General features: G+C 34.7%; 1 long non-coding RNA gene across 1 annotated transcript in view; it reads left to right on the top strand.

Annotated features, from left to right (window-relative positions):
* Positions 1-6,547: 6,547 nt before the first annotated feature.
* LOC103105832 (uncharacterized) overlaps positions 6,548-25,694 on the top strand; it is a 96,133-nt gene continuing 76,986 nt past the window's right edge. Inside the window, exon 1 of the long non-coding RNA XR_468021.2 lies at positions 6,548-6,675. This is a non-coding gene — a long non-coding RNA (uncharacterized LOC103105832). The remainder of the gene's footprint in view (positions 6,676-25,694) is intronic.

The raw sequence follows: 25,694 nt of genomic DNA, 5'->3' as shown, positions 1-25,694 counted from the left end.
TCTCTCTGACTCTCTCTGTCTCTTTGTCTCTGTCTCTATCTTTTTGTGTCTCTGTCTCTCTCTGTCTCTCTCTCTGTGTCTCTGTGTCTCTGTCTCTCTCTCTCTCTGTGTCTCTGTGTCTCTCTCTGTGTCTCTCTCTGTCTCTGTCTCTCTGTCTCTCTGTCTCTTTGTCTCTCTCTCTCATTTTCTCTCTCTTTCCACCCTGCTTCTCTCCTGATTTTTTTAAACATTATTTTATTTGGGCATTTCCAAACATTATTCACTGGAAACAAAAATCATTTTCTTTTCCTCCCCCCGACTCCCACCACCTCTCCCATAGCTGACACATGATTCCACTGGGTATCACATGTGTTCTTGACTCGAACCCATTTCCCTGTTGTTGGTATTTTCATTAGAGTGTTCATTTAGAGTCTCTCCTCAGTCATATCCCCTCCACCCCTGTAGTCAAGCAGTTGCTTTTCCTAGGTGTTTTTACTACCACAGTTTATCCTATGCTTGTGGATAGTGTTTTTTAGATCCCTGCAGATTGTTCAGGGACATTGCATTGTCCCTAATGGAGAAGTCCATCACCTTCGATTGTACGACAGTGTATCAGTCTCTGTGTATAATGATTTTCTGATTCTGCTCCTTTCGCTCTGCATCACTTCCTGGAGGTTGTTCCAGACTCCATAGAATTCATCCACTTTATTATTCCTTTTAGCACAATAGTATTCCATCACCAACATATACCACAATTTGTTCAGACATTCCCCAATTGAAGGGCATCCCCTCGTTTTCCAATTTTGGCCACCACAAATAGTGCAGCTATGAATATTCTTGTACAAGTCTTTTTCCTTATTATCTCTTTGGGGTACAAACCCAGCAATGCTATAGCTGGATCAAAGGGCAGACAGTCTTTTAGCGCCCTTTGGGCATAGTTCCAAATTGCCCTCCAGAATGGTTGGATCAATTCACAATTCCACCAGGAATGAATTAGTGTCCCTACTTTGCCACATCCCCTCCAGCATTCATTACTTTCCATAGCTGTCATGTTAGCCAATCTGCTAGGTGTGAGGTGATACCTCAGAGTTGCTTTGATTTGCATCTCTCTGATTATAAGAGATGTAGAGCACTTTTTCATGTGCTTATTAATAGTTTTGATTTCTTTGGCTGAGAACTTCCTGTTCATGTCCCTGCCCATTTATCAATTGGAGAATGGCTTGATTTTTTGTACAATTGATTTAACTCTTTGTAAATTTGAGTAATTAAACCTTTGTCAGAGGTTTTTATGAAGATGGCTTTCCAATTTGTTGCTACCCTTCTGATTTTGGTAACATTGGTTTTGTTTGTACAAAAACTTTTTAATTTGATGTAGTCAAAATTATTTATTTTACATTTTGTGACTCTTTCTAAGTCTTGCTTGGTTTTAAAATCTTTCCCTTCCCAAACGTCTGACATGTATACTATTCTGTGTTCACCTAATTTTCTTATATTTTCCTTCTTTATGTTCAAATCATTCACCCATTTTGAATTTATCTTGGAGTAGGGTGTGATGTGTTGATCTAAACCTAATCTTTCCCACACTGTCCTCCAATTTTCCAAGCAGTTTTTATGAAATAGTGTATTTTTATCCCAAAAGCTGGGTTCTCTGGGTTTGTCATATACTGTCCGGATGAGGTCACTTACCCCGAGTCTATTCCACTGATCCTCCTTTCTGTCTCTTAGCCAGTACCACCTTGTTTTGATGACCGCTGCTTTATAATATAGTCTCAGATCTGGGACTGCAAGGCCCCATTCCTTTGTATTTTTTTTTATTGTTTCCCTGGATATCCTTGATCCTTTGTTCTTCCAAATGAACTTTGTTATGTTTTTTTCTAAATCAGTAAAAAAAAAAATTGGAAGTTCAATGGGTATGGCACTAAATAGATAAATAAGTTTGGGTAGGATAGGCATTCTTATTATATTGGTTCATGTAAACCTCAAATTTCCTAATCCTACCCATGAGCAGTTAATGTTCTTCCGATTGTTCAAGTCTAGTTTAGTTGTGTGGAGAGTGTTTTGTAGTTGTGTCAATATATTTCCTGTGTTTGGCTTGGGAGATAGATTCGTAAGTATTTTATTTTGTCTAAGGTGATTTTGAATGGGATTTCTCTTTCTACTTCTTGCTGCTGAGCTGTGTTAGAAATATATAGAAATGCTGATGACTTATGTGGGTTTATTTTGTATCCTGCAACTTTGGTAAAGTTGTTGATTATTTCGATTAGCTTTTTGGTTGAATCTCTAGGATTCTTTAAGTAGACCATCATGTCATCTGCAAAGAGTTATAACTTGGTCTCCTCCTTGCCTATTTTAATGCCTTCAATTTCTTTTTCTTCTCTAATTGCTACTGCTAGTATTAGTATTTCTAGTACAATGTCGAATAATAGAGGTGATAATGGACATCCTTGTTTCACTCCTGATCTTATTGGGAATAAATCTAATGTATCCCCATTGCAGATGATATTAGTTGATGGTTTTATATATATATATATATATATACTATTTATTATTTTTAGGAATTATCCTTCTATTCCTATGCTTTCTAGTGTTTTTTAATAGGAATGGGTGTTGCATTTTATCAAAGGCTTTTTCTGCATCTATTGAAATAATCATGTGATTTTTGTTGGTTTGCTTGTTGATGTGGTCAGGTATGTGGATGGTTTTTCTAATATTGAACCAGCCCTGAATCCCTGGTATAAATCCTACTTGATCATGGTGAATGACTCTTCTGATCACTTGCTGGAGTCTTTTTGCTAGTATCCTATTTAAGATATTTGCATCTATATTCATTAGGGAGATTGTTCTATAATTTTCTTTCTCTGTTTTTGGCCTGCCTGGCTTTGGGATCAGTACCATGTTTTTTCATGAAAGGAATTTGGTAGAACTCCCTCTTTGCTTATTATGTCAAATAGTTTGTATAGTATTGGGGTTAGTTGTTCTTTGAATGTTTGATAGAATTCACTGGTGAATCCATCAGGCCCTGGGGATTTTTTCTTAGGAAGTTTTTTGATGGCCTGTTGGATTTCTTTTCCTGATATGGGATTATTTAAGAAATCTATATCTTCTTCTGTTAGTCTAGGCAATTTATATTTTTGTATGTATTTATCTATGTCACCTAGATTGTTGCCATATAGTTGGGCAAAGTAGTTTTTAATGATTGCTTTAATTTCCTCTTAATTGGAGGTGAGGTCTCCCTTTCCATCCTTGATGCTGTTAATTTGCCTTTCTTCTTTACTTTTTTTAATTAGATTGACCAGTACTTTGTCTATTTTGTCTGTTTTTTCAAAGTACCAGATTCTAGTCTTGTTTATTAGCTCAATAGTTCTATCACTTTCAATTTTATTAATTTCTCCCTTAATTTTTAGGATCTCTAGTTTGGTTTTCTTCTGGGGGTTTTTAATTTGTTTGTTCTCAAGTTTTTTGATTTGCATTTCTAATTCATTGATCTCTGCCCTCCCTAATTTGTTAATATATGCACTCATGGATATGAATTTTCCTCTAAGTACTGCTTTGGCTGCATCCCATAAGGTTTGAAAGGATGTCTCACCATTGTCATTTTCCTCAGCAATATTATTCATTGTTTCTATGATTTCTTCTCTAACTAACCGATTTTGGAGTATCATATTTTTAAATTTCCAATTAATTTTTGATTTGACTCTCCATGTACACTTACTGATCAATATTTTTATTGCTTTGTGATCCAAAAAGGTTGCATTTATTATTTCTGCTTTTCTGCATTTGAGTGCCATGTTTCTGTGATCTAGTGTATGATCTGTTTTTGTGAATGTGTCATGTGTTGCTGAGAAGGTGTATTCCTTTTTGTCCCTATTTATTTTTCTCCATATGTCTATTAACTAATTTTTCTAAGATTTCATTCACCTCTTTTACCTCTTTCTTGTTTATTTTTTGGGTTGCTTTATCTAAATTTGATAGTGGTTGTTCAAGTCTCCCACTAATATGGTTTTACTGCCTATTTCCTCCTTCAATTCTTATAGTTTCTCCATTAGAAATGTGGATGCTATACCATTTGGTGCATACATGTTGATTAGTGATATTTCCTCATTGTCTATCCTCCCTTTTAACAGAATATATTTACCTTCCCTATCCCTTTTGATCAGGTCTATTTTTTGCTTTGGCTTTGTCAGATATCATGATTGCAACTCCTGCCTTCTTTCTATCAGTTGAGGTCCAAAAGGTCTTACTCCATCCTTTAATTCTAACCTTGTGAGTATCAACCTGCCTCATATGTGTTCTTGAAGACAACATATGGTAGGGTTTGGGGTTCTAATCCAATCTGCTATTTGTCTATGTTTTATGGGTGAGTTCATCCCATTCACATTCAAAGTTATGATTGTCACTTGTGGATTCCCTTGCATTTTGATATCTTCCCCTAGTTCTGACCTTTCTTCTTTAGCTATATCCTTTTGAACCATTGATTTACTTTAGGTCAGTCCCCCTAGTCCCCTCCCTTGGTATGCTTCCCTTTCTAGTCCCTCCCTTTTTATGCTCCCTTCCCCTCCCCCCTCTCCTTCCCTCCCTTTTTATACTCCCTCTCCCTTCCCCCTCCTTAATTTCCCTTTATTTCTTACCCTGTTGGATAAGATAGAATTCAGCATCCCACTGTATCTAGATGTTTTTCCCTCTCAGAGTTGATTTCACTGAGAGTAAGGTTTAAGTAATACCACTTCATGCTCTCTTCCTCTCCTTCTCATATGAGAGATCTTCCCCTCCCCTTCCCATGTGTATCTTTGTATGCAAAAGATTATTCTATTTAGTCCCCCCCCCATTTCTTGAAGTAAATCTTAGTATTGTCGACACTTCCTCCCTCCCTTTTCCTTTCTTTGCCCACCCTTTCACCAAATCTTCTTGACACCCCAATCTTTCCCTATGCATGATTCTTCCAACTACTCTTATGGTGCATACAATTTTTGAGAGTTATACAATACATTTCCCCACATCCAACTACTCTTATGGTGCATACAATTTTTGAGAGTTATACAATACATTTCCCCACATATTAATATATATATATATATATATAATTTGATGTAAATGTAGTCCTTATAGAAGAGAGTTTGACTAAAGAAAAAGATAAGATTTATCTCCTTTTCCCTTTCTTTCATATTTACCTTTTCATGTTTCTCTTGCTTTCTGTGATTGGATATCAAATTTTCCACTAAATTCTGGTCTTTTCTTAGCAAATGCTTGGAAATCTTCTATTTTGTTGAATGCCCATACTTTCCCCTGGAAGTATATAATCATTTTTGCTGGGTAGTTGATTCTTGGTTGGAGACCCAGCTCTCTTTCCTTTCTAAATATCATGTTCCATGCTTTGCGTTCTCTTAGTGTGTTAGCCTCTAAGTCATGTGTGATCCTTATGGGAGCCCCCAATATCTGAAACTCCTCTTCTTAGCTTCTTGTAGGATTTTCTCCTTTTCTTGAAAGCTCTTGAATTTGGCGATACATTCCTGGGGGTTGTCTTTTGGGGATTTAGTATAGAGGGTGTTCTATGAACCCTTTCTATTTCTATTTTGCCCCCTTTCTCCAGAACATGTGGGCAATTTTCTTCTATAATCTCCTGTAGTATAGCATATAGGTTTTTTTTTTTATCTCTGGTTTTTTGGGCAAGCCCCACATACCTTTGTTTCTGTGGGGTACTGGAGAGTCCCTCTGTTCTTCCAAAGGTGATTTTTATGCTCTTTTGAGGTAGACTATTTCTTTCGGTGCCTGGGAGAGGAAGCGATTCACGTCTAGATTGCAGCCATGTTAACCCTGAAGTCCTCTACTGATTTTTATAACACTGATCTCTCCTGTTTTCTTTCTGCTTTTATAAACAGAATAAATATTTACTATACTTTTACTATATGCTATAAACTTTTACTATATGCTATACTATACTATATACTCTTACTACATATCGTACTATATACTATATATTTATTATATACTATAATGCACTCTGCTAAATGCATTCATTCATTTTATCCCCTTCCCCACAACAGCCATGGGAATTAGGTACTGTTACTATCCTAATTAAACAATTGAGGAAACAGAAGCTGAGAAAAGTTAAGTGACCTACCCAGGGTCATAAAATAAATGTCTCAAGACAAATTTGAACCCATATCTTAGTGATTCCTGGTCCAATTTTCTCTCCAATGAGTTACCTAGCTGCTTTTCACAACTTCTTTCTTAATTGTTGATAGATCCAGGTCACTTACACTCAACAAGGAGGTTCCTACTGATTTATTTTGGATCCTTTTCTTTTTTGCCCTATATACTATCTTACCCAGTAATCTCATTAACTCCTATGAGTTAAATAATCATCTCTCTGCAGGTGATTCTCAGATCTATTTATTCAGCCTTCACCTTATTCTTGATCTTTAATCTCCCATTCCAATTGCTTATTGGCCATCTCAAATTAGATGATTGGACATCTCAAATTGAAAGATACCTCAAGCTCAATAATATGTACGTAACAATGATCAACATCATAATAGCTAGAATTTACACAGCTCTCTAAGATTTGTTCATCATTTAACATGCTCAAAGAATAGCTCATCCTTCTTTCCTAGCAATCCTCTCTCCCCTCTTTCCAATATCCTGGTTTACTTTGATCTCAGCATTATCATTCCGGTTAGCAAGGCCCGAGGTCTTTATGTAAGTACTGAGTCTTCACCCATATCTCTCTCATCTATTAACAAACCTTGCTATTTCTATCCTCACAACACTTCCTATATAGATTTCCTTCTCTTCCCTGTCACCATTTTGGTAAGGTTCCTCATAACCTCTTTGAGGAACTATTACAATAACCTTCTGGTTGGTCTCTTTGCCTCATATCTTTTCCCACTCTAGTCCATTCTCCATTTAATTGTCAAAGGGATTTTCCCAGGATACAGATTTTATCATATCCATTCCCTAGTCAACAAAATCCAGTGGCTCCCTATTCTCTCTGGAATAAAAATTTTAAAATAGGCTGTTTAATATTAAAATGCTTTATAACCTGATCCTTTACTATCTTTCATTATTCTTTACTTTTAATTCCTTCTACATACTCTAACTCGGGCAAAGGAGTCTACTTGTAAATTCCTGGTACAAGACAATCCATCTGCTGACTTTCTATATTTTCACTTTCTATCACACTACCTGGAATGCATCGCTCGCTTTCCTAACTTCACTGAAGATTTGAATTTCACCTTTTTCCAGGATTATTTTTTTCCAGTTCTCATCCTCTCTCAGAACAGTGCCTTCTCTCTAATATTAGTTTCCATTAAAACAATTCAGAATTATACAATGAGATATGGAAAACCCCCATGTTCTTTATTTTGGAGATCTCACTAGTAGGTATATACCCCAAGGAGGTCATTGATAATCAAGTCCCTATACAAACTAAAATATTTATAGCATCATTTTGGGCAGTAGAAAATAATTAGGAGCAAAATAGATATTCATCAATTGAGGAATGACTTAAAGATTTTTGAGAATAAGATAATAAAGAATAAATAAATATAATCATGCTGTAAAATTATAAATATGATAAACAGTAAGGAGCTGACACAAAATAGTCAGTACAACAATGCAAATGGGAAAAAACAACAACTACAAAATGATTTTTAAAATGAATGAGCCAAAATTATAAAGACCAAGTGTGTGAGAAGATACCTTCCCCAAATTCTTTGTAGACTTAGGAAGTCCACAGGTATAGGACACTAGTTAATATGCTTTCATATTTGTTTTATGGATTGATCAGTTTTGCTATTTTTCTCTTTTTTACTTTAAAATTATTTGTTTGATTTCCAGGAGAGGAAATGAGTAAAGATAAATGGGAACTTTAGAGGATATAAAAATTAATGTAAGTTTATTTTACAAAAGATTACCTTACATTTATACTGCATATTTCTTATATATACATAGCTGACTCTCTCATTAGACTGTGAACTTCTTGAAAGCAGAAATATTTTTTTTAATTTGTTTTTATTTGTGTTCCAGGAGTTAGCACAGTACCTGGCACTACATTAAACATTTAATAAATATTTGTTAACTAATCACTGAATGGAGAGAAAGTCTTAATAAATCTTCAATCTCATCAATAATGATAGAATTTGGGTTTTTTTCTGTGTCCTCCATAGATTAAGATCAGTTTCAAGGAAGGGATTGAGGGACAATACATGTCAGTGTACAGCTAAAGAATGATTCATATTGATCCATTAGGTGCCATTTGGTGTTTTGCTTACCCTAAAGCTATTTATACCTATTTAGAAATAGTCTTTGAATAGCCTTCAAAGACATAGATTTTTACAACATTATACAATACTTCCTGCTTCCCAGAGAGGCCCCCATGAGGTTTGTCTGTCTTCATTCAGCTGCTAAAACCGCAAAGATTTGAGCTAATTGAATTTCATCTTTTGTTGGGTATCAGCTCTCCCACTAAGTTTTCTGATCAGTGCATTATATACCTCAGGGACTGAACTAAGGACAACAGCATCTGATCTAATATGCCAAATAGAGACTGGGATTAAAGTGTCTAAAATATTTGCATTCCCAGAATATGACATAATTAACTTTCATTTCTGCAGGCTTATTACATTTTTTGTTGTTGTTGTTACTATTCCATGTAAATGAATGAAGCACTAAGGCTTCCCGGACAGGCCAAGCAAAAGAGATGACTTGGCTACCAAGATGTAATTTAACCCTTGGTAAGCTGGGGAAATGTCTTAACTGAATGCGACCTAAACCCCAGGGAGACAGCTGTCTCATTATAACCACACCCCTGGAGTGACTTTATTGCCTATATTCAACTTTGCTCTGGAATAGAAAAGAAAACATTATTTCTGTTTGTGGAAAAAGATGAGACTGACAGCTGAGGTCTCTGGCAATAACTGGCTCATCTTTGAAAAAAACATGGTTTGGCATTCTTCTTGAGCAAAAACTGCATGCTGGAAGTCTTTTTTGGAAAAACAGCATAAGTGGAGGCAGGGAAGAAAAGGAGCTGGAGGTGACATCTGACTTGGACCTAGAAGGAGAAAGGGACTTCTAGCAGATGTGTGTAATTCTCTGGGCAGAGCCAAAAACCTTCATATGAAAGGGAAGTTGTTAGTCCAAATATCTCAGGGCCAGAATCAATACCAATGATATGATTATATAAGCAATAATGGGAAGGGAGAGGGGATATTTTTATGCTGCACCTACTATGTACCAGACACTGCTAGGTTTTTGTACAAATAGCATCTTATTTGATCCTGACAACAATCCTAGGAGGTAGGTGCTATTCTTATCCCTATTTGAAAGCAGAGGAAAAAAGAAGGCGTGTGATTTGTCCAGGATATAGAACTGATAAGTGTCTGAGCCTTGATTTGAACCCAAATTTTCCTTACTTCCCAGTGCTCTATCTAGGGTGCCATCAGGTACCTATGCTACATTGTGTCATAGGTAGTAGTAAAAGTTTCTGTAAACAACTAGAGATTTCTATTATTCCCACTAAAACTTCTTGATAAGAAGAGTAGCATGTTCAGATTTGAAGTTTAGTAATGACCATTTGGCAAATCTATAAATGGATCTCAGAGAACAGATACTGGATGTAAGTATCCTACAAAGAAAGGAAGGAAAAATGAAGGAAGGAAGGAAGAAAAGAAGGAAGGAAGAAGGAAGGAAGGAAGGAAGGAAGGAAGGAAGGAAGGAAGGAAGGAAGGAAGGAAGGAAGGAAGAAAGGAAGGAAGGAAGGAAGGAAGGAAGGAAGGAAGGAAGGAAGGAAGGAAGGAAGGAAGGAAGGAAGGAAGGAAGGAAGGAAGGAAGGAAGGAAGGAAGGAAGGAAGGAAGGAAGGAAGGAAGGAAGGAAGGAAGGAAGGAAGGAAGGAAGGAAGGAAGGAAGGAAGGAAGGAAGGAAGGAAGGAAGGAAGGAGGGAAGGAGGGAAGGAGGGAAGGAAGGAGGGAAGGAGGGAAGGAAGGAGGGAAGGAGGGAAGGAAGGAGGGAAGGAGGGAAGGAAGGAAGGAAGGAAGGAAGGAAGGAAGGAAGGAAGGAAGGAAGGAAGGAAGGAAGGAAGGAAGGAAGGAAGGAAGGAAGGAAGGAAAGAGGGAAGGAAGGAAGGAAATCTTGTCTTAGATACTTTCTAGGCATGTGACTCTGGGCAAGAAAAGAATTTTATAAATCTCAAACTGCTCTATAAACATTAGCTATTATTATTTGGAAACTGAGACCAAGAGAAATTAAATTATTTGGCCCAGATCACATAGACATCATTTACTATATAGGAGAACCCAAGTCTTCTTACTCCAAATGCATTGCTTTGTCTACGGCATCAGGCTGCTTACCTCACTATCTCAATGGCAACCAGTGTAGTAGGTTCTGCAGATATCAATGTCCCTTTTTTATAGATTAGGAGAGGTATCAGCAAACTATTATTCCCCTTTCAACCCAAATCCAGTCTGTTCTATTAAAAACAAAAACAACAAAGAAATTAAAAAAACCTTATTTTCCATCTTAGAATCAATGCTGCATTGGTTCCAAAGCAGAAAAGCAATAAGGTTAGGAAAGGGGGGTTATTTGCCCAACTCCAGCTAAAAGTGTCCAAAATTAAATTTGAACCCAAGGCCTCCCTTCTTTAGACTTGGCTCTTAGTCCTCTGAGTCACCTAGCTGAACCCACTGCTCTTACTTTTGTATGATTAGTGAACTAAGAATTAAAAAAAATTAAAATTAAAACTTATTGAAAGACAGCCACACTCATTCACTTACTTATTACCCCATTTCTCATTATCATGGCAGAATTGAGGAAATGTAAAATATACTACCTGTAGGCATCTCAAGGCTTCTCCCTGTTGCCCCCATCTGGCAATGTTGCATTTATAAAGCAACAGTGGTCCAGTTGTCCTACATATCATTATTCTGTAGCATTTTATTTCATTTTTCATTACCTTTGCTGAGGAGCAAAATTAAAATTTTTCTGAAAGAGAAGAACCACTGACAACCCTTTTTGTCATCCACTGAATGACTTTGGAAACTAGATTTTGTTTTAAACTTGGAAATATCTCTTCCAGATTAAATTAGAAGGCAAAACTATTTATATATTAACTTAATTCAATGTCACCTAATAATTATACTAAATAAGATTTATATAATTTTTTACTCTGTGCCAGACATGGTGCTAAACATTTTATAAATATTATTTTATTTGATCTTCACAATAACCATGTAACAAAAGTGCTATTGTTTCTCTATGTTATGGATGAGGAAACTGAAGTAAACAAAGGGGAATGATTTGCTCAGTTACACAGCCAATAAATATTTAAGGTGGTATTCAAACTTAGTCTTTCCTGACTCTAGGTTGGTGCTCTATCCAGTGAGATACCTAGACATCACCATAGCTACTTGTGTTTGAATGACAAGTAATGTTGAGTTACTTCGTACACTTATCATTCTGTCAAAAGTTAAAACAAGACATGAGATCTCCATTCCCATAACAAATTTGTAGGAAATATATTTTCTGAACTCAAACTACAGTTCTAGTAGCATTTTCCATATGTAAAAATCCATTTAATTTTGCTTCAATTAAAAAATCCTTCAATTAAAAGTCATTAATCTGAAATGTAATAACATACTAAAATCTAATATTAAGGGAATAATATAATTCTATAAGTGTAGATAGAGTATAGAAAATATATAACTAATATCAGTTTTTGGAAGTACCTTCTTGTTTGAAAAGACATTTTCAAAAATTAATTACAGAAAATGTCACTACAGATCACCATTAACAGGTTAACAATTGTAATTGATTTTAATGAAAGGAAATACTACTCTCAATTTCTAATTAAATGAAATTTTACACCCCCCAAAACTCCATTCTTCCCCTTAGTAAAAACATATTACAAATAATTTTACTTGATATTAATGATTATATTTTTAATTTCATCAAAAATGTCTATGGAAATGTGCTTAATTTCTTGCCATATTAGTACATACATAATCTCCTCAATTTTGCCTTTCAGCCAACAAAGCCTAAAATATTTATTATCTGACCATTTATGAAAAAATAACAAAATGCCAACTCATAGATTAGGAAATTGAAGAAAGGAAATTCAGTGATTTTCTCATGTCAAAGGGTAGATTCGAATCCAGGTTTTTCATGAGTCCAAGACCAGTAGTCTTTCTATCCCATTACAATGGAAGTGACCTACCCATCACACGGTTAACAAATAGGTGATATAACAGGGATTTGGATCCAGATTTTCTGACTGGTATACCATTGGTCTCTCTGCTATACTACACTACAATTACCTAAAGGAAAAATGAGAAAATGGAAAAAAAACATAGATAATAAAGCAATATCAAAAAATTCAAAGAAATTACTCTATTAAAGGCCACATTCCTCAGATAAATAGAGAAAAGAAACAAATTTGTAAAAAAAAATAGTCATTCCCTAATTAATAAAAAAGTCCAATAGACAACCTTCAGAAGAAAAAAAAAATTAAAGTTATTTATAATCATATCAAAAAAAGTTCTAAGCCATTACTGATTAGAGAAATACAAATTAAAATCTGGTACCATCTCTCACCTATCAGAAATGAGAAATGCTGGAGGGAATGAGGGAAAATAGGTACACTGATAAACTGTTGATGGAGTTGTGAACTGGTCCAAACAGTCTGAAGAAAAATTTGGAACTACCCTTAAAGGGCTGTTAAACTGTGCAAAACTTTTGGCCCAGCAACACCACTACTAGGGTTGGACACCAAAAAGATAAAAAAAATGGAAAGGACCTATATGTTCAAAAATACTAATAGTAGCTTTTTATGTTGACAAAGATTGGAAAATTGAGAAGATGTTCATAGTTGGAGAATGAATGAACTAGTTGTGGCAAATGATTTTGCTGGAGTACTATAGTGAAGTGTAAGATGGTTTTAGGAAACAATGAAATAAAATATGGCAAGACCTATTTGAACTGAGGCAAGGTGATGACTTATATGAACTGATGCAAAATGAAGTGAGAAGAACCAGGAGATCATTGCGCACAGTAATAGAAGTGTTGTAATGATGACTAATTGTGAAAGAGTTGGCCATTCTGACTGATATAATGATCCAAGATAATTCCACAGAATTTATGCTGGTAAAAAGGACATGCACCTGCAAAAAAGAAAATGATGAACTTTGAGTCCAAATTGAGCATATTTTTCTGCTCTTGCTTTTACAATATGACTAATGGAAATGTTTCAGACGTTTTCACATGTATAATTGTTATTATTTTGCTTCCTTTATCAGTGGGTGAGGAAGGCATTGGAGAGAAGGAGAAAATTTAGAGTGCAAAATTTAAAAGGAAAAGAATGTTAAAAATTAAAAATAAATGTACATGGAATTGAATTAAATGTCACAAAGCACTTTGGCAAATTAAAACTCTCTAGATTTAAGCTGTTTTTTTATTGTTCATTAAAATATACAGGATGAATTCAATGCCTCCAAAGGAGATGAGTATTTACTTGACTAAAATTTAAAGGATTTCTTTGGTCCCAAATCACCCTACATTTTGTTGAATGATTCAAGGAGAAAAATAACTCTTTGTTTCTAAGCGTTTTTCAAACAGACTGCCCAAACACTCTGTTCTAATTGATGAAAATCCTCTCACCTGGATCTTGCTGCTGGCGTGTTAAAAGGCACCATGACCCTTCCTCATGGCTTGTCAGAATTAATAAAGGACACAGCAGAGATCAGGTTGACAGCTCTGCTTTGGTCTCCCTGCCAGGGCTTGCAGGACCCAGGCTCTGTCTGCCAGTTGAGATGAATGGAACACGGGTGGCAAACTCATCAGACTGCACAATGAACGGGCAATGAGCTTTCTGTGTTCAGTGCCCCAAAGCCTCTCAGCACCTCTGACAACTAGCAAATGATGGCATTTGCCACCACCCTCACAAATAACAGAACAAACTTATAAATAAGAGTTTTCATCTACAGGCATAGAAGAGCATATACACACAGAATCTTGGAATGTCAAGGATGGAAGGGACCTTCTTCTAGCAAAGATGAAGAAAGTGGGGTCATGAAGGGGACATAATCTTTTCAAGGTCATATAGCTTATAATAACCAAGAATTTAACCTGCTTTTTCAACTGTGAATTTATTAAGCAGCCATCTACACCATTAATTGCAATTCCCTTGCTCAATAATTTTACCTCTTACTTTTTTTTAAATATCTCTGACTCAGAATTACCATCTTGTAAAATACAAAATCCCTGCCCAGCATTCTCATCTGTATCCTCTTTGATCTGATCTGATAATCCCTACTTGCTTTTGATCTCCCTTTCTGGAAACCCAACTATATTTTTAATACTTCATCATCCTAGATCTATTACACTCACACCTTCATGTCACAAATGTGGCATTTTTTTAATTCCTCCTCTACCATACTGGGTTTTCTTCCTCTCATGATCTCAAAATACTCATTAAGCCATTTCAAGGTGCTCCTTCTACTACCACAACTTGATATTTTTTTTTATCAAGTGAATTTCATCTATATGATATTCTTGTCACCTACTAACTTCATGGTTACTCTTCATCTTTCCTTAATAAATTCTGTATATGGCTTATTATTGGTCCAGTCTACCTCACTTCACACTGTGCCTTGCTCTCATATTTAAGGAGTTCATAATTTTTATTGATTTTATTTTGGATATTCCAAACTGTCAATTTATCAATGCTCATCCTCCATCACATTTATATCTTTTCATTCCTAGCCACCCATACCAGGAGGATATACAGTTGCATATGAGACCTATAGTGACCTTCTCATTTCACAGATGAGGAAACTAGACCCAGAAATTTTAAGTGACTGGGTCATGGTTTCAAAGTAGTAATGGGTAGAGTTGAAATTTGAATCCAGTTCCCAAGATTCCAAATATAAAGCTCTTTCCACTATAATACTCTTCCCTAATCTTAAACCTCACAGTTATTACAGTTTCATCTCCATTATAGAGTTATGAATTCTTCATATTCTTCATCACATTCTTCGGTCATCATCCCTTATGTTCATACTGCTAAACTTGTTTTTTTAGCCATGATCTCCATTTCTTCATTCCTATATTTTTACTAGTAAATCACCCATTTTCCACAAGCAAAGTCTATTTTCACTAATAAAGATAAGGTCCTTTACAAGGTAAAGACCAAATTTATCATACATCTTATGCTGCAATAGTAGCTATGGGCTAAGGAGGATTGGCTCTCTCCCTCTGCCTTGGCAGAGGTCAAAAATTTCAGTTAACAATTTAGGAAACTGAGGAAGAGATTAAATGACTTTCCATGGTCATATGGATAGTGTCTGAGATCAAATTTAAATTTGGGTCAGTCTGACCCCAGGTTCAGTACACCATCTACTGTTCCTCTTATCTATAGTGGATAGTGTTAGATGGTAGAGATTAGAGTCAGAGAAACTATTTCAAAGGTTATTATTATAAAGAGCTGAATCAGAGGATATAAGGACTTGAACTAGGGTGGGGGCTGTGTGAATGAGGAGAAGGGAAGAGATGTGAGAAAAATTATAGAACATGAATGAAAACAATGAAAGACTTACTGGTTCACCCAAAGTAGACTTTGCTCAATTCAAATGTACCTAGAACATAACATAGTTTGCATCCTTATGAAAATTTCCTAAAGATACCATTGGCATCACTGTTATACACCCAGACTCTGACATTTCTGGAGACTATTCGTTGCCAAAATAGCCCACTGCCTGTCCTTCCAGAAAACACCTTGACAGCATGACACCATACCTGTAATGATTAGAATTTAGGAATATGTGGAGACTGAGGCAGGTAGAAATTAGTTTCTCTTAGCAAGGAGTATTATCTTTTTTAGAGGTTTATTAAAGGTTAAAGATTAAAGAATATACAAGTAAGAAACATGTGCCTAGTCCAGAGGCCTAGACAAAATAACCTCACATCATGCAAGAGACGTGCCTGCTCCAAAACGGAAGTCCAAACAGAGCCAACAGCCCTCAAAAGCCTTTGAATCAACTTAAATATCTTCTCGATCTCAGCCCAGGTGAGATTACAAGGCATTCTGGGGAAGTGGAGCAAAGGCTCGTGGGGATTGTAGTCCTGTATTCGAGTCTATTTTTTACATTCCCCCCCCCCTTTGATCGTTTGCAAAAAATTTAATTTTTTTCCAAAGGATCATGAAAACATAATCAATTTAAAGATTACAATAATTTGAGGATAAGAGAAAGAAAAGAATAAAACCAATAATTACTGGACGCATTGACAGAAAGCCAGTTAGGGGGCAGTCCCCTTTGGCATTAAAGTATGCATGCAAATAAATGTTCATTAACCATACCCAAAGTTCATTTTTGTGCATTTTGTGGTCTGGAGGCTTCTTCATGATGGCTTCTCCAACAGTTCAGTTTCTGAATTCAGGGAAGTAGCATCTTCTTTACCTAAAATTCTTCTCAAAAGGAATTTAAACTTTGTAATTTAAATAATGATATTTTTTTTACATTCCCCTCATTAAGAGGGTGATATAACAAAAAGGGGATCACTTAGGGATGCATGGCTGAGGTATGAGGTATATGAATCAATTGGCAAGAGATATTAAAAAGACATCAGAAAAATCAAAAGGAAAGAAAAATTTCTGGATGAAAATATAGACTATCAAAGTCTTATGTGTAAAAATTTCAAGTAGAAGAAAAAATAAATCTATAACAGGTCCTTCAATCAGGGCCCAATCAAAATGATCTAAGTAATGATGCATTTACCCAGTCATTGCCAGGACTACAGAAAGGTACCACACTATGAGAGGCAGAAAAGAAAGGGACCAGATTATAGAAGCCAAGTAGGAGCCAAGGTTTCGGGGATACTGGTCTGTGAGTATCTTCAGGGTGAGTGTGGATACAAGGAAAGCCTATATCTTAACACATGTTAAACATAGTAACCTCGAGTCTTCACACTAGGTTCAAGACCTTTGTATTGGCCTAGAAATGCATCAATCCATCCTAGATTGGCCTTTAATTGGCCCTATGAAATGGCTCTTGTGTGTATCTCTTGTCCTGGAATCAGACAGAATCATTAAGCAAAGTCCCATAATTTATTTAAATAATTAGTGGCATCATTTTTATAGTCACAAGCCTTTTAGGGCATGTATTAGCAAATGTATCTTAAACTTAAAAATCAAAAGGTTAAAGAAAATCTTAATACTGGTGACATGTGCTTCAAATATAAAAAGGAGAGAAAAAATAATAAAAAAACTGAAAAAGTATATTGCACATGCAAGAAATATATATTAATAAAAGAGCTTTTAAAAATTCAAAAATATAGCTTATAACCATTGACACTCTGTGTCAGTTAAGAAAATATAGCATACAAGGTTTTCTCACCAAAAAATGAGATCCATTTCCTCTTTGTATCTGGCCATGATCACTGTGAGTAGAAGGCAAATGAATTGAACAAGGTTAACAATTTTTCATTTTTAAAAATACAGTAGTACAAATATGTAGATATCAAAATCCCCAAAATTCTCAATAGCCCAATTAATTACAATAGCAAACAAACACACTTTCATATTTCACATAAGTTGCTGTATGACATTTTTAAAACCTATGAATTGATGGACATTTGTCACAATCTTTACAAACATAGCAATCCTTCAACCTTGGTATTTAAACATATTTTTTAAAACAAAGTAAAACTCATCTTGGGTTTAGAGCATAATCAAGAAATCTAGATATCATTCTGGTAGAAGTAAAATAGTGAGCTGAAGAGCATAAATAAAGGGGTGCTCCTTTTTCTTGGAGGCTTATAGGGATACAAATGCCCTGAGATTAACTGCCCAACTTCCATTCACATGTGGGAAGGTTGGGGTTTATAAAATGTATTTCACTTCAGCTAATGGGCCTTACCTCGTGGTAGGAGCAGGCAAAAATAACCAGATTGTTAAAAAAAATTCCAAAAATCATATTTAAAAAACCCTTAAAATCAAATCATTTGAGGTATTTAGCACATTAAATTTTCCAAAGGTTGTTAATACAATTATAACCAGTTCTGAATTCCATCTATCCTCAAAAAAACCTGTTTTTTCATATATGGGCTTATTCACAACAATATTTGTTCAACAGTTATAGGGGAAAAACAACAGAATTTCAAAACTCAGTACATTCAAAATAAATTCAATCAACCTTCAGTTCAAGCAGAATAATATTGAATCCAGTAATATATGAACTTAAAATCACAAAGTTAAACCTTAAACAAAAAATGCAATAGAATACAGAGATTTTTTTATAAACCACTGGAGTCTGAAATGCCTTAGAATGTAGCCTTTAGTCTCTTCAAAGTTCCTTGGGGTTTTTTTTTTGTTTGTTTGTTTTTAATTATCCATTTAAATGTCTATTGTCCGAAGGTAGAGTAGTAAAGGCTAGGCTATGGGGTTCAAGGGACCCGTCCAGGGCCCCATAGCTGGGAAGCATCAGAGGCCAGATTTTAACTAGAGACCTCCCGTCTCTGGGTTCCAGTTCGCTGGGCCACCCATTTTCAAATTCAAAGTTGAATCTTTGGGCTGAGTCTGCTCCCAGACAGGCAGGTAAAATCAATGAAATTGCCAGAAGAGTCAAAAATCCTTTTAAACAGCCCATTGCTTTTTAGGTTTCTGTTTGAAAAGTCTGTTTCTTCTCTCTAATCTTTTCTCTCTTTTCCCTCTCTGATCCCTTCGTGGTTGCCAACTGTAATGATTAGAATTTAGGAATATGTGGAGACTGAGGCAGGTAGAAATTAGTTTCTCTCAGCAAGGAGTATTATCCTTTTTAGAGGTTTATTAAAGGTTAAAGATTAAAGAATATACAAGTAAGAAACATGTGCCTAGTCCAGAGGCCTAGACAAAATAACCTCACATCATGCAAGAGACGTGCCTGCTCCAAAATGGAAGTCCAAACAGAGCCAACAGCCCTCAAAAGCCTTTGAATCAACTTAAATATCTTCTTGATCTCAGCCCAGGTGAGATTACAAGGCATTCTGGGGAAGTGGAGCAAAGGCTCATGGGGATTGTAGTCCTGTATTCAAGTCTATTTTTTACATACCACATACATTTGTTGTTGTTATACAGTCATTTCAATTATGTCTAACTCTTCATGATCGCATTTGTAATTTTCTTGGCAAGGATGCCAGAGTGCTTTGTCATTTCCTTCTCTAGCTCACTTTACAGAAGAGGAAACTGAGGCAAACAGGGTTAAGCAACTTGCCTATAATCACACAGCTAGTAAATATCTGAAGTCAAATTCAAATTCATATTTTCTTGACTCCAAGTTCAGTACTCTATCCAATGTTCCATTTAAGTGTCCTTTTACCATTAATGACAGATTCAACTCAGGATAATGAGAATTTTTTAACTAATTTGTGCAGATCTCAGTGCTAGATGCAGAAGTGCAAAGTGAAAATAAGAAAGGATATCAGTATTGAGTTAGCTTGCAATCTAAATTTAGAAGATAATTTTTGTTGTTTGCTTTTTACAATAGATCACTTACAAGCCATTGAATGAAGTGAAATATGAGATATGATGGAGGAAAAACCTGTGGTCTATCAGAACAGCTCCATTTGATTCTCCACATCACTAAAAACTAATTGTGTAAAATGATACAAGTTTCTTTGCCTTTTAGGCTCAGATTCACATCTGTAACAGGTATCTATATGGTTCAGTGGATAAAGCCCTGTGTAGAGTCACAAAGACCTGAATTCAAATTTAGTTTCAGACATTACTAGTAGCCTGATTTTGGGCAATTCACTTGTCCACCTCAGTTTTCTTCACACTAAATTGAAAATGATAATAATGCCACTCTCCAGAGTTGCTGGTAGGTTGTGACAGGGGCTGACACTAAAGAAAAAGTGCCTGGCTGAAGAATGTGTGAAACTTATCACCTCGATGGGGGAGGTGTCCCAAGGGATTAGAAATCTTGAGGAGAAGAAGATTCTGACTGGGCAAGGAGTTGGTCTCTCAGTCTTGAGAAGCCGAAGAGAGAAGGTGGAAAAAGACTTTCTCCTGAGGGTTACCTACTTTTCCTGCTGGTTACTGGACATCTTTCCCTCCAACATTTCCCAATTGAAAAGACTATTGAAGAGAAAGAGGAAACCTGAGAAAGACATTTTAAATCTCTGTCTGACTTTACCTCAGCTCCTGTTGCCCTGAGTCTGAACTGTGGCCAAGGGGCCAAACCCAAAGTCAACCTGATTTTCTCTCAGGGGACTCAGGCTGCCAAGGGCTGAGTTCCCCCCAAACTTGAGGAGGGAGGGGAAAGGGTTTAGAGAGAGACAGGGACCCCATTTCCCCACTTTCCTTTCATATTCCCATTAATTTAGTTGGCATTAAAATAATTAACTTTTCCCCAAGCTGTGTGTGGAGTGAACAGATCAAGGGGAGACTTTTTGGTCTCGAGTAGTGGAGGGGAAACAAGAGGGATATGAGCATAACCATAGCTTAAGGAGGGAAAGCAGAAGGGGGAAAATCTTCAAACCCCCTCTCTTCTTTCTTAGCCAACCTTAAACATCAACTGTCTCCCCTGAACCCTGCTTTTGAGAAGGTGAGTCTCCACTCTTTTCTCTATCATTTTTGAATACAAGGAAAAATGGAATATTGTTTTAAGCACTTACTAGTGTTTGGCAAATAGTAGGTGCTAAATGAACATTTGTTCCCCTGGTCACATTATTTTCTGAGTTTCTTCCAGTTGTAGTGGTGTATGATTTAATGATTCTAACTCTTATATGTGATAATCTCAGGGTTTGATAAAGGTTATACCCACATTATAAATGCAGAAATGAGGTTGAAAATACTAGAATTCAGTATTTTCCACTCCTCTACAGCATGCATAGTAATGTTCTAGAGTAGTTAGCAAAATCTAGGTTGGTAAGACCCCTATTACACTATTAAAATCTTGCTACTTGAGTACGCTGAGATTCATTCTTTTAGAGCTGGGTGACTTAGACTTAGCAAGTCAAGAAATTTGCCATGCCATTAAATAATTAGTTTTCATATATATCAGGAGGGCATCAGAATAAAATGAAATGATTACTCTTTAGAAATTTGTGTCCCATAGACCTTTTAAAGACATATCCAAAATGAAACATTATCTTTATACTTTAAATCATTCCTGCTCCACTTTTCCCCCACTTCTTTGAGGGATATCACCATCCTTCTAGTTTACTTAATTTGAAACAATGGTGTCATTTTAGAATCCTTGACTTCACTCATCCCACATAGCCACATGTTAAATCTTGTCATATTTAGCTTCCAAACAACTCTTTTTGTCTTCTTCTCTCATACAGACACCACCTCAGTTCTGGCCATCAATACTATGAGCCTGGATTATTTCCTTCTGAATGGTATCCTTGCTTCAAATATTTTCTCAATCAAATCCATTAGCCACATTACTACAAAGATGATTTTCTTAAAGTACAATTCTAATCAAATCATTCCTTTACTTAATAAACTCCAGTGGCTCCTTATTACCTTCATAGTTATAAAAAGAAAATCCTCTTTTTGTTATTTGAAGCCCTTTAAAAAAGCTGACTTCAAACAACTTTTTCATTGTTATTATACATGACTGTTCTCACATACTATTCAGTCAAAACAATCTTACTTATCACGTCCCATGGATACCATTCCATTTCTTACCACTTCATTTTTAATCTGATTGTCCTTCCTGCCAGGAATAAACTTTGTCCTTCATTCTCTCAGAACCCTTAGTTTTCTTCAAGGTTCCCTTGAAGACCATGTTTTATGTGAAGCCTTCCTACTAGTACTTTCTGTCTAAAGGCACATTTGGAATGTACCTAAAACATATCAATGTTGTCTTCCTTATTTGCAATATAGATTCCAAAAAGACAGGGACTTTTGTTTCACTTTTGTTTTTGTAAACAAAAAAAAAAGCATAACAGACTTCTGAGGAGGAAAAAGGCAAAAAAAAAGTATAGGAAAAGAGGAAAAAAGAGGGAGGGAAATGCACAGTAATCATAACTGTGAATGTGAAAGGGATGAACTCACCCTTAAAATGGAAGTGAATAGTAAAATAGATTAGAATCCAGAATCTAAGTTTGTTGCTTATGAGAGACATACTTGATAGAGAAAGATTCACACAGTTAAAATTAGGGACTAGAGCAGACTCTATTATGTTTCAGTTGAAGTTAAAAAAAGAGGTAGGAATAGCAATTATCATCACAGAAAAAATCAAAAGCATAAATAGATTTAATCAATACAGATATATTCTGGGAAACATTTTGCTGAAAGGTTCCACAGATATCAATTAATATCAATACTGAACTTATATTCATCAAATGGCATAGCATTCAAATTCTTGAGGGAAAAGTTAAATTAGTTTTAGGATCAAATAGTAAACCTATACTATTAGAGGATGATTTCAATTTATCCCCCATAGACCTGAGTAAATCTTTACATAAAATAAATAAGAAAGAAATTAAGGACATAAATAGTATTTTGGAAAAGTTTGATATGATAGATTTCTGGAGAATATCGAATGGGAAATGAAAGTGTATATACCCTTTTTTCAACTGTATATTGCACCTTCATAAACATTCATTCTGTATTAGGGCATAAAAAGTAACAAAAGCAGAAAAAGCAGAAATATTGAAACTATAATCCTTAGGACATGCTGTAATAAATATATTAATAAAGGCCCTTTGAAGTACAAATTAAAACTTAATTGAAAAATAAATACATAAATCCTAAAAATGAGTTAGAGAATAAATCATAGAAATAAATAATTTCACTAAAGAGGATACAACATTTCAAGTTCTGTGAAATGCCATCAAAGTAGTATGTAAGGGCAAATTTACATCTCAAAAAACAAGAGAAATAGGGAAAATAGGTGTACAAAGAGGTTATAAAACAAAAAAAAATCTAGAAAAAGAACAAATTCAAGATCCCTAATTAAAAACCAAATGTTAAAAATCAAAGGAAAGATGAGCAAAATTGTTAGTTTAAAATGATCAAATCAATGAAAGTATGACTTAGCTTTATGGGGGGAAATGAAATAGATAATCCACTGACTAATTTGATTTAAAAAAGGAAAAAGAAACTAAATCACTAATGCCAAAAATGAGAAGGATAAATGCACAATCAACAGCGATGAAATTAAAGTAATTATCAGGAGCTATTTTGCCTTTTTTCATGTCAACAAAACTGATCATCTAAATGAAAAAAACCAAATATTTGTAAAAATGTTAATTACCCAAAATAACAGAGAAGGAAATAGAGTACTTAAATAACTCTTCTTCAGAAAAATACGAAAACCCATAAATGATCTTTCTAAGGGGGAAACAACAACAATAATAAGAAAAAGAACCCAATGCATTTAAAATGAATCCTACCAATTTGAAGATGGTTTCAACACTATATAAATTATTTTTTAAAAATAAAGAAGGAAATACCAGAACATTTTTATGACACAGTTAAGGTTTTGATACTAAAGCAAGGAAAGTAGAAAAGGAGAAAGAAGACTATAGGCCAATTTCTCTAATGAATATTCACACAAAAGTTTGAAATAAAGTACTAGCAATGATATTACAACAATATGTCACAAAGATCATAGACTATGAACAATGTGGACTTATATCAACAATGAAGGTTGGTTTCAATATTATGAAAACAATAACAATAATTAACTATATGAATAAAAATGTTCCATAGTTATATCAATAGATTAAGAAAAAAGCAACAAACTTTCCTATTTAAAACACTAGAAATCAGAGTAATAAATGATAACTTTTTAAAATGATAAATAGTATCTATCTAACACTAAGAGCAAACATTATTTTTAAGGGAGATAAGCTAGAAGATATCCCAATAAGACCAAAGGTATAGAAAAGATGTCCATTATGAAAATTATTCAATGTTACACTAGAATTGCTATCTATGGTAGTAAGATTTTTAAAAAATCAAAGGAATAAGCATTTGTAATGAGGAAAAGAACTATAATTGTTTATATATTTTGTGACGTTATACTCCAAGAATCCTAGAAAATCAATTAAAAAACTAAGTGAAATAAATATTGTTAATAAATGTCAGTATATAATTTAAACCCACATAAATCAACAATATGTCTATATGTTGCAAATAACTAGAAAGAAGCAGATATAAAAATCTATTTAAAATAAATTCAGACAATATAAAATACTTGGAGTTCTAACTGCTACAAGATTTTATATGAGAATTACAAAACATTTCTTTTTTGCAAATGAAGAACCATCTAAACAAACACTCATAGGTAATTTGAATCAATATAATAAAAATAACAATACTAGATTAATTTTTATAGTTATTCAAAGGCATTAGAATCACAGTACCAAAGAATTGTTTTACGGAGATAGAAAATATCATAATAAAATTTATCTGGAGAAGTAACAGGTCAAACATATTAAAGAATCAATAAAAAAATTATGAAGGAATGAGAACTAGCAGTAACAGACCTCAGACTTTCTCAAAATGAGAAATCATTTCATACATCTTGGACTGGATAATATGTCGGAAAAGGAAAATGAGAAATTCTGGAGCAAATTTGCAAGAATAGTTACACTCATGAACTTTTAGTGGAATTATGTATTAGTCTGACCTTTCTGGAGAATTATTTGGATTTATAGTTAAAGGACTTTAAAATTGTGCATATTCTTGCAAAATAATAATCATCAAAACAATTTGGTATTTGTAAGTAATAGAATTGTTTAGAATAGAGTAGATATGTATCTAGAGAAGTGAATCAACACAGCAAAATAGTGTTTAACAAATCCCAAGATCACTGTTAAGGAACTACTGTGGCAAGAACTCGGTTTTTGACTAAAACCTTCTGGGGAAACTAGATATTTTGGCAAAGCTCGGCATAGACCAACATCTCACAATATATACCAAGATAAATTCAAAATACGTACATGATTTAAACATAAATAGTATGATCATAAACAAATAGGAAAGCATGGAGAAAATTTACCTATGAGATCTATGGACAGAGGAAGAATTGATGATCAAATAGAGAGATAGGATCACAGGAGATAATTGGATAGTTTTGATTACATTAAAATTTGAAAGAAAAAATCTTGTGCCAACAAAACCAATAGAGCCAAAATCAACAGCAAAATAAGAATAATATTTTACAGCAAGTTTCTTTGACAAAGGTGTCGTTTCTCAAATATATAGAAAACTGAACCAAATTTATAAGAATAACAGACATTTCCCAAAGAATAAAAGAAAAATATGTAGACAGGCAGTTTTCAAAGGGGGACTTTGAAGTTTATCAATATAAATATGGAAAATGCTCTAATTAATAAGTAGAGAAATGGAAATTAAAAGAACTCTGACATACTACATAACACCCCTCAAGTTCTCCACTCTGACAGAAAAGGGAAAATGGCAAATGCTTAAGAGAACATGAAAATAGGTATACTAATGCACTCTTGGTGTAGCTGTGAACTAGTCTGACCATTCAGGAGAATGATTTTTATAGCTATGAAATTGTGATTACCCTTTGATCCAGAAATGCTGTTAATAAGGCCTTATTCCCAAAGACATAAATAAAAAGAATAAAATATCCATCTATACAAAAAGATGTAGAAAAGTACTTTTTGTCTTGGAAAGAATGGGCAATTGATGGGATGACCATCTATGGGGTGGGAGATGACTGAACAAATTATTGTATCTGACAATGATAAAATACTATTATGCTAC

This window comes from Monodelphis domestica, chromosome 4, assembly GCF_027887165.1.
Source record: "Monodelphis domestica isolate mMonDom1 chromosome 4, mMonDom1.pri, whole genome shotgun sequence".
Taxonomy (NCBI): domain Eukaryota; kingdom Metazoa; phylum Chordata; class Mammalia; order Didelphimorphia; family Didelphidae; genus Monodelphis; species Monodelphis domestica.
Note: the sequence above shows the minus strand (reverse complement) of the source record. Positions and strands in the feature narration are given on the sequence as shown.